Source organism: Callionymus lyra, chromosome 9, assembly GCF_982586985.1.
Source record: "Callionymus lyra chromosome 9, fCalLyr1.hap1.1, whole genome shotgun sequence".
Classification (NCBI taxonomy): Eukaryota; Metazoa; Chordata; class Actinopteri; order Syngnathiformes; family Callionymidae; genus Callionymus; species Callionymus lyra.
This window is the reverse complement of record NC_141826.1, coordinates 17,838,226-17,853,181: the sequence shown is the minus strand read 5'-3', so window position 1 is coordinate 17,853,181 and position 14,956 is coordinate 17,838,226. Positions and strand designations below refer to the sequence as shown.

General features: G+C 39.6%; 1 long non-coding RNA gene across 1 annotated transcript; it reads right to left on the bottom strand.

Moving 5' to 3' along the window:
• Nucleotides 1-4,505: 4,505 nt before the first annotated feature.
• On the bottom strand, nt 4,506-13,029 carry LOC148072095 (uncharacterized). The gene is made up of 2 exons (XR_015712817.1): nt 12,793-13,029; nt 4,506-5,963 (listed from the first exon to the last, which is right to left on the bottom strand). It is a non-coding gene; the product is annotated as an uncharacterized LOC148072095 (long non-coding RNA).
• Nucleotides 13,030-14,956: the final 1,927 nt, after the last annotated feature.

Below are 14,956 nucleotides of genomic sequence, written 5' to 3'. Positions count from 1 at the left end.
TCCTCGCAGCGCTGTAAAAGCTATGTGCTGTTTGTATCACAATAAATGCACCAAAAGCATATCTGGATCTCAGCGTATCTGTTATCATAACAAACCAAAGCGCGTCATAAATCTACGTACCTGAGGACCCAACCTCATACTCTCAGCGGCGAAAAGTTTGTGTTTGGAAGCCGCAACACCTATATTTGCGGATGCCATACCAGATTCCAAACTCATCCAAAGGTTTATAAGGCTCTTTGAGGATTGTGCAGAATCTGCCCAGGGAAGTAGCCACGTCCTGATCAGAAACTCTGCCTGTCCAAAATTTCACAACTATGTTGATGATTGTGACAGACGAGTCGATCTGCCACACTTTCCATCTGCTGTCTTTTATGTTGTTCGTGTACTTTTCTAAGAATTTCCTCAATTCGGGTTCTTGGTAAAAACAGAGCTCGAACTCTCTCCTGTTCGGAAGTGCTATGAAGGAATAAATATCCTTGGCATTTATCCAGCCAGATTTAAATAAGAGCTCTTTTCCCACATATTCACAGGACGGAGGTCCTCCTTCTCCCGTATATTTAAGCATCACCCAATTCTGGGTGAAACGTGAGCCATAGGACGCCATGTCCCAGGCGTCTGTCTTTGCACAGTGTTCGTTCACAAGTAAAGATCCGCACTTTTTTTTTTGAAAAGCGTGTTGATATGTTTGCTTGATTTACTTTGTCACTTTCCAAAGATACTACTTGCCGCCCTTTCCTCGTCCAGACATCGTGGTAGTTCGAGAGTTCAAACTGCAAATTTATTAAGCTTTCCTCCTCCGGTTTTTTTTTTTAGTTTATTGTTAACTCTGCTTTTATTGATCGCCCTAGGTCACTTAGCGCAGCCTCCGCTAAGACCACCCGCTTAACTCACTGCTGTTTTGCCTTGGATTGTTTATTTACTCTTCACCCGGAACTGCTGGGACGGATCGGGTGGCAACCTCTCGACCACCTCCGTGTCCCGACGGCCAACTGTGTGATTGGCTAATCACACTAAGTCGAGCGAGCGACAGCGGACTGAGGCTCTGTCGCAGTTCACCCCGGACTCTTGAGTTCTTACTTGTGTTCATTTTTGTTTACGTTTATTTCAACTGTGTCTGTTCAATTTGTGTGACTATTTTGATCATTTTGTGATTTTCTGATTAGTCATTTGTTTAGTTTTACAGTTAAAGTATATTCATTTGTATTTTATTTGTATTTAAACGTGTCATTCTCTATCTGCTCAGGAGCTGCCGTACTGCGGTGTCGGATTGGTGTCCTGGTGGTGGTGTTCCCCCCCCCCCCCCCCATCTTTTGCACGTGGGTTTTGTTTGTTTTGTAGTGTTCCCAGGGATCCCCCCTTTTTGTTGGACATCTCTCACTGTAGGTGTCAGCCCTGAGCAAGGTAGTCGTAACCAGCACTGTTTTATCATTGTGATAACATAATATATATAATTAATAAATATTCTGAATGAATTACTGTCTCCGCTCCTTTCCCACACATGAACCTATGTGCTGACTTTTACATTAATATCCTCAAGTCAGGTCAATGCGGTCTTAGAGTCACCTTGTCAGGTACAACGAGAGGGTGATATTTAGTCAACAAACACCGAGGGATTGAGGTCTCGCAGGAGAGGACGGTTCAAGACCAGAAGCACCAGGTGCTGAGGAGAAATCAGAGTTTACTTTACCATGAGGAGTGAGTCTCGTGGGCTTCTGATGTCCTGCTCTCATGATCGGCTACGGTTCAAGTTTATTTTCACTCTTGAGAATTCACCTCCCACCCACCGGTCCGTCCCATGACTCCAGTTCTGCAGCTGACACCCGCGTTTCAGAGGATAAACAAGAATACACCTTTTCTCTTCTTGTTCAGAGCAGTTTTATTCGACTATATATATATATAACCACTTCAACCGACCACAATGTTTGATCAAGTTCTTCAGGGATCAAGTAATTTATCTCAGTTTTCTGCAGTTTATATTCTTCCTTCCTTGTACTGAGAATAAATTGTTTTTTTTGTTTTTTTTTTTATTTGAAGTGGAAAAGTTTTGCTCTCGCTTCTTTATGTCGTGCACACACACGAGTGTGTGTGTGTATATATATATATATATATATATACAGTTACACACAGAAACGCGTACACGCATGCACACACACCCCCACACACGCAGACATATATATATCAATAAGGTTTTACCTTTCCTTATACAGGTACACATACGTATATACACACATGTATATATATACACACATGCACACACACACGCATATATAAATAGAGATTATTATAATATATATACACACATACAGTATATATACACACACACACGCATATATACAGGTACACACATGCACACACACGTATACAAACAAGCACATATATATTTGCACACACAACCACACAAAAGCGCTATACAAATAAAAATTACTTACTTATATACACACGTACTGTACATACACACAAAAGCGCTATACAAATGAAAAATACTTACTTATATACACACATACATACACTAATATACACATATGCACACAAACACACACAGAAGCACACACAATATATATATATATATTATATGCACACACACACCTACACATATATACACACATACATACACAAGAATGCACACCCATATATTCATACACACAAATGTATATACACACACAGGAACTAAACTAAATGACGTGTGATTGTAAAGAAGAATTCAAAAGTAATTATAAACTGATAATGATTATTATTATATATTTTATATATGTGTTATTAGTTATCAGTAATAGTTATAGTTGTTCCCTCAAGGTTCAGGTTAAACCTTTTAATTTAATTTTAATTTGATTTTAATTTTAATTTTAATTTTATGAATCTTTTCACCTTTAATAACTTTCAGGACGTGAAGAGAGAAACAAAAACGTCAAAATGAATCTTCATTTAAACGGCGATTTCATGATGTTGCAGTTACAATAATTTGACACTAGAGGGAGCCAAAGCATTACCTTTGCTTGGCTACCTCTTTCTGTTTGTATCTCCGTTTCTTCTTTTGCGCATGTTTTTTTTTAAGTGCGCATGCGCATCTATTTTTGAGGTGCGCATGCGCATGTTTTTTTTAGGTGCGCATGCGCATGTTTTTTTTAAGGTGCGCATGCGCATCTATTTTTGAGGTGCGCATGCGCATCTATTTTTGAGGTGCGCATGCGCATGTTTTTTTGAGGTGCGCATGCGCATGTTTTTTTTAGGTGCGCATGCGCATGTTTTTTTTAGGTGCGCATGCGCATCTATTTTTGAGGTGCGCATGCGCATGTTTTTTTTTTAAGTGCGCATGCGCATCTATTTTTGAGGTGCGCATGCGCATCTATTTTTGAGGTGCGCATGCGCATGTTTTTTTTAGGTGCGCATGCGCATCTATTTTTGAGGTGCGCATGCGCATGTTTTTTGTAGGTGCGCATGCGCATCTATTTTTGAGGTGCGCATGCGCATGTTTTTTTTAGGTGCGCATGCGCATCTATTTTTGAGGTGCGCATGCGCATTATTTTTGAGGTGCGCATGCGCATGTTTTTTTTAGGTGCGCATGCGCATCTATTTTTGAGGTGCGCATGCGCATGTTTTTTTTAGGTGCGCATGCGCATCTATTTTTGAGGTGCGCATGCGCATTATTTTTGAGGTGCGCATGCGCATGTTTTTTTTAGGTGCGCATGCGCATGTTTTTTTTAGGTGCGCATGCGCATCTATTTTTGAGGTGTGCATGCGCATTATTTTTGAGGTGCGCATGCGCATGTTTTTTTTAGGTGCGCATGCGCATCTATTTCTGAGGTGCGCATGCGCATGTTTTTTTTAGGTGCGCATGCGCATCTATTTTTGAGGTGTGCATGCGCATGTTTTTTTTAGGTGCGCATGCGCATCTATTTTTGAGGTGCGCATGCGCATGTTTTTTTTTTTTTTCCTTCAACAACCCTCGACTTACCAGGAGGAAACGGCTTCAGTTCTTGGAAGAACAAACACAAGTCAGCAACAAGTTGATACAAACATTAAACATTTTCGACACACAGCATAAAAAACAACTTTAGTTAAGTAACATCCATTTAAAAAGAAAGTTGAACCTCGTTTTTAATCTAAATATATCAATAACGTTGTATTCTTAATACAAATTTATTTTGGCAACTAAGCAAAAACTCAAACTTTATTTTCTTACTTTACTTTTTGCTATGCTTTTTATAAGGGATTTATTTTTTATTTTCAACTGTATATTGCTTTTATTACTAAATAAATGTGTATATTTCATTTAAATTTAACAAAATGTCCTTTTTGCTTAGTATTTTCCGTTAATAAAATTAATAATTATAAGAACGTTAACTATATATACGATCATTAATAGGACTTTAGAAATAATTTTTCCTTCCAGCTAAAGATACAGTTTGTTGATTCTCCACCTTTCAGCTGCAGCAACACTGTTTCTATACACACAACAACACACACACGAATCATGTGCTACACAATAACAAACATTGCTGAAGAGCTGTAGATACAGTTGCTTGTATGATCGACTCTTGGACATGGATTCACATTTTAAAGGAAAATGAAAAAAAAAAAAAAAGTAGGAAAAGAAAAATAGAATAATATAAAAGTTCAACAAATTGTTATAGTAAAAAAAAAAAAAAAAAGACTTCATTGCAGAGAAGAAGACAAACAAGTGCTTTGAGTCCAGGAAGGGTTGAGGGTTCAATTCTTCTCACCGTGTAACAAGAACCTGTTTGTGATGCAAACGAAACCGTGAAAGAAAGAATAAGTCGTTTGTGAAGTAAACACATAAATATACATAAAAGTCGCGATTCTCTTAAGATGTAACTCTGAGGACGTTTGCTAATGTTTGCCGACGCGTTGCATCAGCGGGAGGCCCGGGCTCAGCCAGTGCTCAGATGACCCTGTAGGTCAGGTCGTCTCGCAGGGGTCTGGGGATGGGCAGCCCCTCCACCTGCCGGCTGCTCATCACGCGTCGCAGGGACATCCTGGACATGTGCTGCGAGGAAACTCCCAGAAGCCAACGCTGCCGTCTTGACTCCTGCGGCGACAGATTCACTTCGTCATTCCATGGAAAACATCACGTCGTTCAAAGACAGACATGAGGACGAGTCAATGTTCGTTCGAGTCGAACGTTCATGTTGATATTGTGACTTATAAACATGTCAGCGTTTAAGATAAGATAAGAAACAGAGAGGATTGATGTCTAAGAAAATACACAGACTAACAAGACTATTACTATAGTAGTTCTTTTATGGTCTGTATTTTAATCAAGTGTTTAAAAATATATATAAAATGTAATTCGATTTTTAATTACCATGCTAATAGTCGCGCTAGTTTGTTCATTTTTGTGTTGCAAAAAAACTTCGAGGCACTAGATATGTGTGTGTGTGTGTGTGTGTGTGTGTATATACCTGTATATATGTATATGTGTGTGTGTGTGTAGATGTGTGTAAATATACTATATATATATATATCGTTGTGCATAAATGCCAAATGAGCAGCCCGGCTGAGGACAAGAGGATACAGTCGATTCCAGCAGCTTTTAAAGCTTCATAAAGTGTAAAACCTAATAATTTGATAGATTTGCAGATTTTGGTGATAAATATAGTCATTTATTTATGGATTAGTTTAGATTATTTTGTGTAGTTACTGAATGATGTGACATTTGTGTGTTTTACAGTCGACTTGAACATCTCCAGCAACAACATTGAAACATTTACAACGACTTCCTTCTGTCATCACGAAAGAATGTAACCGTGAACTAACTTGGATGACCCGTGATCTCGTGGGTGTGAGTCACTGTGAGTGTGTGTGTGTGTGTGTGTAAGTGTGTGTGTGTGTCTCATCCTGCAGCGAGGACGCCTCCTTCAGCTGAAAAGGCACAACAGAGACCACTGGATAAGGAGCTGGTGGTCTGTGGACTTCGCTCCTCCAGGTTCCAGAAACGAACGAGCCTGATAAACACATGTATTTGTCACGACCAGATAATGACAAGAAAGTCACGCAGAGACGAGGAAATATGATGAAGCGTATCAAAGGATTATCGTCACTGTGACTCGTGTGAGCGACGAGGAAAGACTGTCGGGATTATTGTGTCTTTCCATGTCGACTCAGACGAACACAAGGTCAAACACATGAAGCTGTCGCTTCAACACATGACAATCGTTTGGATAGAAAGTTAATATTGTTGATTCTTTGGTTTTTGTGTCATTTATTGAGTTTATTGCTCAGTTAAAATGGTCAAATGATATTTTAAGTGAGGAATCCTTTTCTCCAGGAAAGCTGATATTTTTTGATACTAAACCAAGTTTTTGTGAACTTGAATTTCTTTTTTCTTTTTCATTTCACCTTTTTTGATGAAGTCACTCTTGATTTAAGTCTATTGGTATTTAATTGTTTTATGTTAATAAAGTTATTCTTGTTTCAAGTGTATTTTTTTTTAATGTAATGTTAATACAGTTATTCTTGTTTCAAGTGTATTTTTTTAATCTAATGTTAATAAAGTTATTCTTGTTTTAAGTGTATTCTTTTTAATCCAATGTTAATAAAGTTATTCTTGTTTTAAGTGTATTCTTTTTAATCCAATGTTAATAAAGTTATTCTTGTTTGAAGTGTATTTCTTTTAATCTAATGTTAATAAAGTTATTCTTGTTTTAAGTGTATTCTTTTTAATCCAATGTTAATAAAGTTATTCTTGTTTTAAGTGTATTCTTTTTAATCTAATGTTAATAAAGTCATTCTTGTTTTAAGTGTATTCTTTTTAATCCAATGTTAATAAAGTTATTCTTGTTTTAAGTGTATTCTTTTTAATCCAATGTTAATAAAGTTATTCTTGTTTTAAGTGTATTCTTTTTAATCCAATGTTAATAAAGTTATTCTTGTTTTAAGTGTATTCTTTTTATTTCTCCTAATGTTAATAAAGTTATTCTCGTTTCAAATGTATTTATTCATTTATCTAGTAAGGTAAGGTAAGGTAAAACGTTATTGATCCCTCAGGAGGTCTTCTTTCGGGAAATTGTTTTTTTCCAGTAGCCAGCAACTTTTCATAAACAATAATACAAAAATAAAAAAATAATACATACAAAATAAAATAAGAAAAGAAAAAAACTTTGTTAATGTTAATAAATTATGTTAATAAATAAATTATGTTAATAAATGTTTTAATGTTAATGAAGTTATTCTCGTTTTAAGTGTATTTATTTATTTATCTAATGTTAATAAAGTTATTCTTCGTTTTAAGTGTATTTGTGTTATTATTATTCTTTTTTTAATGCTAATAACGTTATTCTTGTTCTAATTGTATTTTTTTAATTCTCTAATGTTAACAAAGTTATTCTTGTTTCAAGTGTATTCTTTTTTTTGGAGGATATTTTATGGCCAAAGGGTTTCAACGCCTTTGGCAAAATATGCATATAAATACAAGCGCGCGGGGGCGGGCGGACACACACACACACACACACACACACACACACACACACACACACACACACACACACACACACACACACACACACACACACACACACACACACACACACACACACACACACACACACACACACACACACACACACACACACACACACACACACACACACACACACACAAAACTGTTCAAGTCATTCTTTACAGTTTTTAACACGTGTCATGGTTTATAACCGCAGCACAGATCATGCACTTTAGCATCTATGGGTGTCACGGACATCCATCTCCCTCTTTCGACCGCGACTTAACCTCGTTTTCATTCAATCCACTTGAATAACTGAAGATTCTAGTCAGATTAAGCTATTATTTTTTTTAATACATTTGTATGCATAACAAGTAGGGTTGCAAAATTCCGGGAATTTTCAAAGTTGGAAACTTTCCATGGGAATTACACGGGAATATATGGGAATTAACGGGAATTAACAAGAATAAATAAGAAATTTACAGAATTGAAGGTTGGCCCTTAACAGGGAACTTAAATATAGTTGGGGGAAATATATTGTAGCATAGTCTTGGCTAAAACAACCAGATTTAATGCAAGTACACTCCTCAATCACATGCACACAGCACATTGCTTACTGCAGGGCTATTGAGGCCACGCCCCCTACATGCACTGTGCATTCCTCCATCACATGCACACAGCTTACTGCAGGGCTATTGAGGCCACGCCCCCTACATGCACTGTGCATTCCTCCATCACATGCACACAGCTTACTGCAGGGCTATTGAGGCCACACCCCCTACATGCACTGTGCATTCCTCCATCACATGCACACAGCTTACTGCAGGGCTATTGAGGCCACGCCCCCTACATGCACTGTGCATTCCTCCATCACATGCACACAGCTTACTGCAGGGCTATTGAGGCCACGCCCCCTACATGCACTGTGCATTCCTCCATCACATGCACAGGTGATTTCTTGAAGCCTGGAGGCCACGCATTTGAGCTCAAAGCACAAGACTATTGAAGCCACACATTTGAGCCCACGGACTATATAAAGTCAAGTAAGTTTTGATAATATTATGGGGTAAATATATTTGATTTTTCTGACTCCAGCAAGACGGTTTTCTGTAACCATTCAAGAATTTATACATCGATTGTCAAATATTTTGAAGACCATTCCAGTTGTTTAGCCAACTATATTTCTGTTCATGCCATTGCTTTAGTGTTTTTACAAGCTTTTTTTTTTTTATGTTATTCTGCAGAAAAATGCCACGTTTGCCATCTGATGTGTGGAAGCATTTCACACAAGCGAATGTTGAAGGAAAGTCTTTGTATGCATGTAAATACTGTGCAAAGACATACGTGAAGAATGCTACAAAAATGCAGCAACATATTGCCAAGTGCCAAAAAGTTCCTCAAGGCTCAAAACATTCAGCAGACAAGAGTTCCACTCCAGGGGAAAATGAATCTGCTGTATCAGAGTCAGATACCCTCTCATCAGCTCCTGGTCCCTCTGGTATCAGAGCATTCTTTGATTCAATGGATGAACGTAGCCAGAGAAATGCAGATGAGTGTTTTGCTCGTGCAGTCTACGCAACTGGCTCACCACTGATGCTGCCATCCAGTGTGTACTGGAAGAGATTTTTGAATGTTCTCCGGCCAGCATACACCCCCCCCCAACCAGGCATGCGCTATCTACTCATTTGCTGGATGAGGAGTTCAACAGAGTGCAAACAAAGGTCAAGCAAACCATTGTCAAAGCAGACTGTATTTCAGTCATCTCTGATGGGTGGTCAAATGTTCGGGGACAAGGAATTATCAACTACATTGTCGCCACCCCTCAACCTGTATTCTACAAGAGCACAGACACAAAGGACAACAGACACACAGGCCCCTACATTGCTGATGAGCTGAAAGCGGTCATCAATGACATTGGACCAGAGAAGGTTTTTGCACTTGTCACTGACAATGCACCAAATATGAAGGTTGCCTGGGCACACGTGGAGGAGACCTACCCTCATATAACAGCCATTGGCTGTGCTGCCCATACTCTTAATCTTCTCCTGAAAGACATCATTGCACTGAAGACAATGGACACACTACACAAGAGATCTAAGCAAGTTGTGAAGTATGTGAAGGGCAAACAAGCAGCTTCAGCACCCTATCTCTCAAAGCAAAAGGAAAAAAACAAGAGTACCACACTGAAGCTCCCCAGCATCACACGATGGGGTGGTGTTGTCATCATGTATGACAGTCTACTGGAGGGAAAGGAGTCTCTGCAAGAGATGGCCATATCCCAGACTGCAGGCATTGAAAGTGACATCAAAAGAATCCCGTTAGATGATGTGTTCTGGGAAAGAGTGACTAGCAGCCTGAGAATCCTCAAACCAATTGCAGCAGCAATTGCCAAGATAGAGGGTGATGATGCCATCTTATCAGATGTCCACTGTCTCTTTGCTGACCTCAAAGAAGAAATCCAGACGGTCCTGCCCACTTCCCTACTACTCAAAGCAGAGGAAACTGCTGTGGTCAAGTCATTGGAGAAGCGCCGGGAGTTCTGCACGAAGCCAGTGCATGCAGCAGCATACATGCTGTTATTACAGCCATGTCTGGCCACCTGGGCCTTGATAAAGGCAAGGTTCTGGGCAGTTTGGCTAAGTACCGAACCAAGACTGGCCTTTGGGAAGGGGATGGAATCTGGCAGTCATGCCAGCACATATCTGCATCCACCTGGTGGAAGGGACTTTGTGGATCTGAGGCCCTTGCACCTATAGCCTCCATCATCCTCCAAATCCCACCATCATCAGCCGCCTCTGAGCGTAACTGGTCACTCTTTCGGGAACACACACACAAAGGTTCGCAACAGGCTCACAAACGTGAGAGTGGAAAAACTGGTGGCCATTCGGGCAAACCTAAGGCTCTTTGAACCTGACACAGAGCCATCCTCAACCAGGCTGGACAGTGACACTGAAGAGGAGTCGTCAGAGCCGGATGTTGAGGAGGTGAACATGGAGGATGTTGATGAGGCCCAGGAAGAGGCCATTGCCTGAAAGGTTTTGGCAAAAAAGCAGAACATGCAGAAACTAGGCTTGTGAAGCTCGAGGGAAGAGGCTTTTGTTTTACATGTTGAATGGGACTTTTTTGGAGGGAGTGGGGCTCCTTTCATTTAACATTTTGAATCGGACTTTTTTTTTTTTGGGGGGGGGGAGGGGTTGGGGTCATTTTACTTTTTGATTGGGTGGGGGAGTGGGGTGAGTTAGTATTTACTCAACATTCATGTTTTTGTTGTTCATTAAAATAATTGTTCATACAAGAATAAAAACTAAAGTTCTACTCAAATAAATCTGTTGAAATGTCATGTTTTTGAATTATCTTGCATGGATATCTGCTTATGACAAAATAAATATTTACATTTATGTTTGGATATGATACAGTTTGTTTAAATTACCCCCAATTTCCAGTTAATTCCCATAAATTCCCAATAATTCCCATAAATTCCCATGGAAAGTTTCCAATTTGGAATATTTCCAAAATTCCCCAGCTTAACTTCCCATGGAAAGTTTCCGGAAATTTACCGGAAATGTTCCACCCCTTTGCAACCCTAATAACAAGTGAGTATATTTATTAAATAAACCTTGTTGTTTAACCCTAGAACACTCGCCCCCATATATCACTGTTAACTTCAGATTATCTTGCTGATTGATCAATTAAATATGTCGCCACAAAACACAACCATAGCACAAGTGGGACGCACTGATCACACCCCCCACCCCCTTACTTATAGTGCCAACAAGACAGTGAACTCCCATGATGCCTTTCTACATACACTGCTCTATTTAGTGGGGGCTGTTTGGTCGCTACTATACCGAATGGTGCCACGTCAAAAGTGATCGACGGCTGTGTTTGGTTGGCTGGGCGGCAAAGCATTACGGGAGGCGTTCAGGTCACCGTTACTGAGAAGCTTGTTAAGAGTGACGGCACCTCATATACAATCTTGAGTTTGCAAGTCATAATGAAGTCATTAACACATTTTAATTTAAACAATTGGTAAATTAATGTGGGTAGTTTTCGGCACATTTTTCGTATTCAATCTATTTTTGGAAAAGTTATTTTGACTTTTAATCTGTCAATCGAGAATAATTGGTGTGTTTAGAGAAAACGACAAGTAAACACAAACGCAGAAAGGCATCTATTAAATAAATAAGGATAAAAAAGGGAAACACTGCGATTGTTGGATGTTAGTAAAAACACTAAAACTAGTCATAGCATGACTAACAATACAGTGAATATCATGTGACCTCGAGCGTGAGGGTTCCAGGGTTAAACACCGTCATCCGTGGGAAAGTATAATAAGATAAATAAACATGACTATAAATTATAAATAAGGATTTCTGGACGTTCAGCGCTGAGGTGGTTTCTTAACAGGGACAGAAGTTTAGACCAGGGACCAGGGAGAGGAAGGACAGAAAGATCTTTTTTTTTTCCTCCGGCTACATGAGCTACTGAACCGAGTGCTAGAGACTGCGACAGCAGAGGTAGACAGACACAGAGCAAGGCATTGTTTTTTGGGTGTTGCGATATTAAACAAAAACGCTTTCATAAACGCCTGACTATGCCCTAAACGTTCCATGTTGGCAAACTCTTCTTTGGCGACGGCCATTTTCACGGAATCAAGACGTGCGAACACTGGAGGACCAACTGTCGGGATATAATGTTCCACACCATGGCGGGCCACTGCAGCCGAAAAAGCAGGTTTAGCAAAGCGATGGAAACTCAGCAAGTAACCGCTGATAAATGTCGCCCGCAGCTAAAAAAGTTAGCGTGTTGTTACCAACCTGCGCTCCTCATTATGCAGGCGGATGATGCGGGGTTGGGGGCGTGTCTAGGTGTGCATGCTCGGAGTGCATGTTCTGTGCGTGCTCTTGTGTTGTGATGGTGAGGAGGCGAGCAGTGACGCCGCATGTGCACGTTTGTCCGGAGAAATACTATTGGAAATAAAAAACCCTTGAAGCCAGTAAAGTTGTTGTTCCTGTGGAGACTCTCCGTGACCATCTTAACTATATGGACATAAAGTTACCACCGACGAACGAGCCAGCTAAGTTGATAACTTGAGTTTCGGAAACCAGCGGGTCTTAACTACGGTAAAGACGCCAGAGGGCTGGAAAGGTAACAGTGTGGTTCATGCACAGATCCCCCAGTAACACATGGAAACAGAATGAATCAAACGCCTGTTAGCAACATCTACAAGTAACCCATTTGCACACAGGAAGTCTGCGCCAATAATAGGAACAGTAATAGAAACTACTACAAAGTCCCACTTGAATGTGTGTCCCTGAAAATCCACAGTCACGAACCTTGATCCCCCAAAAGTTGAGATGCTTGATCCATTTGCTGAGTCTTTAAGTCCCGGTGGATCGCAGGGAGCAAACTTTTCTGTGAACCCGAGTCCACCAAAAAAACGAGTCCCGGAGACTGAATCTTTGATGAACAGCAGCTCTTCATGGTCACCAGAACCCACAGCTGCTACTGGGTGCTGGCGCTGGCGTTTTCCCGAAGCCTCAAAAGAGCAAAGGTGGAACACGTCGTCGTGCTTTGCGGCCAAAAACTGAACTGTTTGACCCGAACACACCACCCTGATGGGTGAGATCAATCCGCGCAGGTCCTAGTGCCCGCCACACCATGTTGTTGTTTTTTTTAAAACATCTAGTCAAAATGTGTTTTTTTTTCCTTACTCTGTTTAAAGTTTTAAACATTTCCTTAAATAATTATTCAATAATAAATGCCTTTCCAGGGTGTCCCAGGCTCTCGTTGAATGAACGTTTGCATCAGTTCTGGTGTTTTGAACTTAAACTTTCATTTTAGTTCTGCATCATAAAAGAAAACACTTCTATAGTTTAATAAACAACAAAACGGATCCATAAAATCAATTTTAGTTATTATTCTATTGATAACAGTTGCTGTTCTAATAAAAAAATGTTTTCGGGAAAAAAAAAGAATCTTCTAAACCAGGGGTGTCAAACTGGTCCAGAAAAGGGCCGAGACGGTGCAGGTTTTTGTTCCAACCAGTCAAGCACACATGAGTTAACCAATCAGGTGTCGGCTTAAACAAGCAACACCTGACTGACAATTAATTGATTACTGTCTTCAGACGCCTGATTGGTTCAACTTTATGTGCTTGACTGGTTGGAACAAAAACCTACACCACCCTGGACCGGTTTGACACATGTGTTCTAAACTATGGAATGAAAAATCTAAAGTTTGGACAAAAAAAGATGTCGCGTCAAAAGTTTCATGCAGCGGCTGGTTGTGACTCACCTCCCCGGGCGAGCAGGAGGACCAGGAGTCCGGCGAGAGCAGAGACGAGCGTCCGTACAGCCATGCTTGTGTCCGGGCGTGAAGAGACTGAAGAACCTCCTGCACCGACGGAGCAGCAGCTGGAGCAGGAGGAGGTCCACGCTGTAAAAGATTAACATGGCGACCCTTCAACCTGAGACGTTCAGAGACCTCCTAGAAACATCAGACTTGTTTTCCCTTTAGTTTAACACCCCAGTTTTTTTTAAAACAAACTTATAGAATTCTCTTTTAATACGTTTTTGAACTTAAAAAGTGAGAAGGGAAGGACCTCAAAAGGTGATGGGGATGTTGTTTTTTACAGATAAACTGAAAAATGTCTTTAAACATCTTCTTTTATCTCGTCAACAATCTAATAAATAAGTTTATAAATAGGTACAATGGTCCTTCTATGAAAACCCTTGTCCAGTTATTTTTTAAGCTTATTAAATTGAGTTTAAAAGTATTTTTAAAGGATCAAAACGTGTATAATGTGAATTTCTGTCATTGTAAATATTGTTACAAAATTGTAAAACAAATGTAATACAATGCTATTAAGTCTTGATAAGCCAGTGGTTCGTAATAATGAAGGTTTATTTCAGACCTGAAGTTTTACACAACATTCACATGTCTTTTTTACAAACACACTGTGCAACACTTGCAGATGCCAAGTTGACAAGTTGTGATCTGTTGTAACTGAAAGTGTTTTTAAAATGACAAAATTCAACAGTAATGGGAAGTAAGGTAAGGTAAGATAAGTTAAATTTTATTGATTCCTCAGAAGGTCTCCTTTGGGAAATTGTTTTTTTTCTAATAGCCACAGCAAATACAGCAATTTTTCATAAAAAATAAATCAAAAATAAAATAAGAACAAGAACAAAGAGAAATAAAGAGAAAGAACAAGATGGTACAATCTAAGTCTAAAGATAAAGATAAAGAACATAGATCAAAGAAAAATACATATAAAAATATAAAAATAAAAATAAAAGACAATGGCTACAAAGACTAACATAGAACAGAACATCCAGATACTTTCACGCCACTCCTGCCCCTGAACTCAGAATTGTACAATTTAATAGCCCGAGGAATGAATGAGTCCTTGAGTCTATTTGTTTTGCACCTGGGAAGGAGCATTCGTGCTCTCATTCTGCTGAAGTGAAGCGTTTACAGTTGTCATTCTGAGGTGAA